The sequence below is a fragment of the Mycetomoellerius zeteki genome, unplaced genomic scaffold (genome assembly GCF_001594055.1).
Source record: "Mycetomoellerius zeteki isolate Tzet28-1 unplaced genomic scaffold, Tzet1.0 scaffold73, whole genome shotgun sequence".
NCBI classification, from domain to species: Eukaryota; Metazoa; Arthropoda; class Insecta; order Hymenoptera; family Formicidae; genus Mycetomoellerius; species Mycetomoellerius zeteki.
In genome coordinates this window covers 3,823,232-3,829,260 of record NW_017257753.1, presented here as the reverse complement: position 1 = coordinate 3,829,260, position 6,029 = coordinate 3,823,232, and the positions used below count along the sequence as shown (strand labels likewise).

Genomic DNA, 6,029 nt, shown 5'->3' with positions numbered 1-6,029 from the left:
GAGCATCTGAAGATAAATTTAAGGAAGCCATAAATATAAGGTCTGATTATGAATACGGGCCTTAGTCTCTTACTGGAAAGCACCTGATATTTCTAAAAGAAAAAAGAAGAACGTGACTTCCAGATTATCGGCCGAGTCTTTTGCGCCTTTCAAAATTCACGCAATTTACGTTGGAGGGCACCACGCGCCCGATGCTGCTGCCCCCGCAAAGCTCCCGGGAGTTTTTCACTACTGGTGGGCTATAAAATCGGCCATTACTTCAACATTTTTGTTGCGCACGAGGAACTACGTTCAAATCGCAATGGGGAGATTGTATTCGAGCTGATAGGTCTCTCACACGGTGAGTAAACGTAACACGAAACATGCTACGTGAGCGTGTAATCCCGTATCACGGATCCGTTCGTCGTGGCCACCAATCTGGAGTGATTTGCCAAATCCATATCCGCCATCTTTATCGCGAGCTCCGCTCAGCTCTGCTTACGCTCCGCGTACTCGTGCGACGTATGTTGTTTTTTTTTTCTTTCTATCGCCGCTTGTTTCATCCCTTCCTCGCGTCTCGAGGAATTATTCGCGACCGTGTACGAGGCCGGCCTTGATCCCCCTTTGCTCCGAAGTTAGCCGCGTCACGAATTCGATCAAATCCGCAACGCGTATTCTGCCTTGCGAATCGCGATAAACCTCTCTCTTTCCTTCTCTGCCTCGACGACATCGTCTTTCGATGATCTCGGAATCGCTTGATGCATTACAGATATTACTCCGTTCAGGTACATCGGCGAGATTTTCATAGCAACGATGCGGTTACGAAACGGTTACGTGGTAGGCGTTGCATGTGCAAGTGCATGAAGGAGAGATCTCCGTTGGGATTGTACATCAGCTGGTACCCGTGAAATGTCGCGGATCGAATCTGGACACCCAGTATCGACCGAGACATCCGCGTCTTTATTACCGACGGCCACCCCTCAATTTACAATAACAATGCACGCGTTTGTTTAATTTCTATCGCAAAGTATATTTTACAACACGCTGAAAAATAGTATTTCCTGTTTTCGTGCATCTTCTTCGCATTTTCCTGTAATTTCTGTAACCTATGTCGAGACACACGGTACACTGTTAGAAATGTTCTTGAATTTAATTCATTAACATTTAATGTGCACTGTTAAAAATTTCATGAAATTTAATGTACTTTTAAGTTACACAATTTGAATGTAATTTCATGACATTACATTAAATTTAATGTATTTATAACTGAAAAGTATATTTATGTACATGTACATGAAATTTAATGTACACGTTCATTACATTTAAGTAACTATTGTAACTTAGTTTTCAGTTAAATCATTCATTATTTTTAATTTCGTTCATAATCACGAGCTTCATTTACATGTAAACACAGAGAGAAAAATGTTTGGTATTTGTAACTATAATTATATATTACTATAATTATGATTATTACTACTATAATAATAATAACAGTAACTATATATATAGTTCCAGCAACAAATGTTATAATTGGCAACCTAAAATGACTATAATTATAGTTGTTATAACCATAAAATAGTTGAAATTACCATAAAAATGGTTCAAGTGACTATAATTTTATAGTTATATTTTTCATATTATAAAAAATATGGTTGTCCCAAAATATAACTATAAAATTATAGTCACTTGAACCATTTTTATGGTAATTTCAACTATTTTATGGTTATAACAACTATAATTATAGTCATTTTAGGTTGCCAATTATAACATTTGTTGCTGGAACTATATATATAGTTACTGTTATTATTATTATAGTAGTAATAATCATAATTATAGTAATATATAATTATAGTTACAAATACCAAACATTTTTCTCTCTGTGAAGGAAGCATTTCTAACAGTGTAGCGTTTCGCGTCTTCTAATGCCCGTTTTCATCAATATAGATTGACTTTTATAGGCCGGTATTCATAATCGATTCTTATATTTGAGATTGTCTTAAGTACAGTCTTAAAATGTCATATAAGCCAATCAGAGGCCGGTATTAATAGCCGATTCTTATATTTGAGATTGCCTTAAGTACACAGTACAGTCTTAAAATGTTATATGAGCTAATCGGAAAGCTGTATTAATTTTTTAAGACATTACTTAACACTGTCTTAAAACAAGAATGAACTATGAGGCCGGTATTCATAGTCGATTCTTATTTTAAGACCGTCTTAAGTAATGTCTTAAATCGCTAATGCGACCTTCTGATTGGTTCATGACTTCTTAAGACTGTACTAAGACGATCTTGAATATAAAATCTGACTATGTGAATACCAACCTGAGAGCCGCATTAGCACCTTAAGACATTATTTAAGCCGGTCTTAAAATAAGAATGGATTATAAATACTGGCAGTAATCTCGGTTTAACTAACTCTTCATCTTTTTCTAATTTTTAGAATTAAAAAAAGATGATGAGTTAAATTAAAATTAAACTACATATATCTATTTCACTTTAAGTTCTAAAAGTGTATATTGATCCAGCTACAGAAAATAGACTTCTTAATGCAAAAAGTTGAAGTGAAACAGAAAGTTTGTTCGCTTGCACTTTTTGCACTTAAACACCTTCAGTCTCTTTCAGTTCTCTTCTCTACTTCAATGTCTGAATATATGTTTATTTCATTTTAAGTGCACACAAAAAAATATCAATCTACCGCTAAGAAAAGTGATTACTCAATTGATTTTCTATCTTTTAAGTAACAGTTATCTTTAACAAAGATTATTTTCTTGATAATGATCTTAAAATATACTTGTTACAAAATTTTAGAAAAACTCATGCTGTACTCAAAACAAGAATTTATTTTCTTTCGAAGAATATTATGAAATTGATCGAGAAGAAACGAACTTTTCGTAATAAGCAAATCGAATTTGTTTTAATTTAATAAACTTGATTGAAGTATTAAACTTTTAATACTTCTGATGAACTTATGATAGATTTGCGGATATATGAACTTTTGAAATACTTGAAATAAATAATTATTACTTGCACAGAGTAATTATTACTTGCGTATTTTTGTGTGTGCAAAAATTTTTGGAGCAACAAATATAGTTTGTTTCATTCCAACTTATTGCATCGTATGCAGTGTGTTAAATGCAGCTCAGAACATTAAAAAAAGAATAGACCTAAGGTTGGAGTTTAATGTTTATAATCGTTACAATTAATGTTTCTGTGACTTCTACATTATGATTATACGTTAAAAACGAAAAATAGATCTTTTTCTTGCAGATCTTTGTCATAAGAATGTTTCAATTTTTTTGAATCCGCTGAATTTCGCAGCTTTTTAAAGAAGTATAGCTCGTTTGATCGTAAATTTGAAGTAGCGATAACGCGGAGTAAACCATATTGCAATAATCGGCCACCTCCATCCCCTCCATTCTCCATTTTCCTCGTACGTGTCGCGACGTCGGAAATTGAACTCGCCAAAATTATGCCAGTCCCCGACGATTTCAGACACGCGAGCACGTGCGCGCGTCATCGTTCGTATATCGGGAATGCGAGAAAGCGAGAGTGCTATATCGATCCGCTTTGCGCGCGAGGTCTACCTACCTCAACCCTAACATCGTATCGTGTACATTGAACGACGACTCGCCCGATGTGCCCACTGGCAGCGACTCCGTTGTTTTCCCCTTTTCGTCTGTGAATTTTTGAGAACGCGGACCGCTCCCTAATCCCGGGTATCGTTCATCACATCCGTTGTCTCGCGATAACGTGGAGTTCTTGCTTCGGACACGGTAAATTTCTATCGCGAATCAACGATCTCTGAGAGTCTCTTGTTTTTATATATTTTATTTTATTTAGTAGAATTTACCTTTTTTTTCGCAGAAGTAATAAATTTGGGTAATTTAATAATTGACAGACATTTTTTAAGATTTGGGGTTTATTATGGATTGTTTAATAAATATCGTCGAATTTTATTTTATCCAATTTTATTCGATGTGTTAAACATCGCACAAATATTTTTAACAAAAATTAGATGTGAAATAAAATATTAGATGTGAAGTAAAATATAATCTACAATATTTAGAGAATTAATTAAATAATAATCAGTTGTGATATAAATTATATTTGTGTAAATTTCTTTGAATTGTCCGAAATCATTAAAGAAAAGAGTGAAAATAAATTTCAAAATTATTAAAAAAAATATATATTTTAATTAATACTTGTTATTACTAGATTTATTATTAACAATTGGCGACAGACGTTTTTTAAGATTTAGGTTTTATCATGAATTGTTTAATAAATATTGTCGACTTTTATTCTATCCAATTTTATTCGATGATGTATGTTAAACATCGTACAAATATTTTTAATGAAAATTAGATGTGAAATAAGTAAAACATAATCTATAATATTTAGAGAATAAAATAGTAATCAGTTGTGATATAAATAGTAAATTATATTTGTGTAAAATTTCTTTAAATTGTCCGAAATCATTAAAGAAAATAATGAAAATAAATTTCAAAATTATTTTTTTATTTTTTTTTGCACAAAAGACGTTAAAAATATATTTAAATCGATATATTTGTTATATTATTATATTTATTATTATGTAATTTTTTATAAAATGTGAAATATTTATTTATTTTTGTCGACGAGACATTACTATGCTTGAAAAGCATTTAAAATAATTTTCACTTACTTCGCGTGAACAGGTATGTAATACAATAACACATATAATTACAAGAATACGATACTCGTGCGATCCATTATTCGTAGCAAGTTCCCAGCCTGTAAAACTTTAAAAAGCCTATATCAGTCAATGTATTTGTTCTCTTTTAATTTTACCTTAGTACTTTTATATGGAGGATGACAGAAGGAATCGATGACCTCATTTTATGCAATTGCACTTAGAATAGAACCTATAATTTTTTTTATACATGAATCGATTATTCCCGTTATTCTATGTATAAAAATTTTACTTGTCTTTTGTAAAAAAAGAACACGAAAGTATAAAAATGTTGAAGTAAGATCGTCGGAAATATTTGATTTTATTATACATAATATAATATTAATATTCTTCTCTTTATTAAATATTGGAGAAAAAATTCCAGCAGCACAATTTACTGATAATATTGGTTAAACCTTGAGGATACATTTGGGGGACAATGTTTGGCTATTATTGTGCCAATAAAGCTACTGGAGAAATTCAGGATTTTTTTAACTTAAATCAAGAGAGGAGTAATGTCTATAATTAGTAAGTAAATTATGAAATGTTCAATATATCAAAATAATTCTATTGACACTATCTGGAAGAGACTATATCTTAAAGAGTTATTGAGATTCTCTTAACGGAGAAAGTTCAGTAAACTTGTCTGAATACGTTAAGAGTTAACAAGATATTAAAAAATTACCGAGTGCATTGACCTGTACTCGTATCGATCACCTCGAGTCACTGCTGCACGCGCGCGCGCGAATTAAGTATAATTTTTAATTTACCCGATGAATACGCAGATTCAGATATAAATCAGAAAAAGAAGGAATCGTGGATATAATAAAACTATTAAACTGCATTCTCTAAGTATTGAAAAACAATTGTACGACTGTAAAATTAGATATGCTAATATGGGAGTAGTACGAACCGGTTTTAATTAATTGAAATTTAAACGCGCTAAGTATAGCAACGAACGGAGAGAGACAACGACGACATAAAGAAGTAGATTATTTTTTTAAGTTACTGAAAGAAGCCTTCAATTAATGATAATTTAAAATTTATAGATTTCGTTGAATTTACGCTAAAGTTAAATTAAATTTATTAAACGAGAATTCCGGTCTTAGATCTCAACTTGTTGAATGGATCGTTAAACATGTCTTATACTGTTACTCTAATTCGAAGAATAAATATGTCTGAGAAAGATTCCTCATGACGGCGCGACGTCGTCGTCATCGTCGACGGGTAGACGCACGAGGTCCGACGTTTCTACGCCGGTGGGCTGTTTTAGGCGGGCGACGCAGCGGCTGTGCGCAAAAAGCGACGGCAGTCAAGTTCAAGGCCACCGACGTCTCTCC

General features: G+C 32.7%; 1 protein-coding gene across 1 annotated transcript in view; it reads left to right on the top strand.

Annotated features, from left to right (window-relative positions):
- Positions 1 to 268: 268 nt before the first annotated feature.
- The window catches only part of ERR (estrogen-related receptor), a 28,481-nt gene continuing 22,720 nt past the window's right edge, over positions 269 to 6,029 (top strand). Inside the window, exon 1 of the mRNA XM_018458505.1 lies at positions 269 to 340. The gene's annotated coding sequence lies outside the window, so the exon portion shown is untranslated. The remainder of the gene's footprint in view (positions 341 to 6,029) is intronic.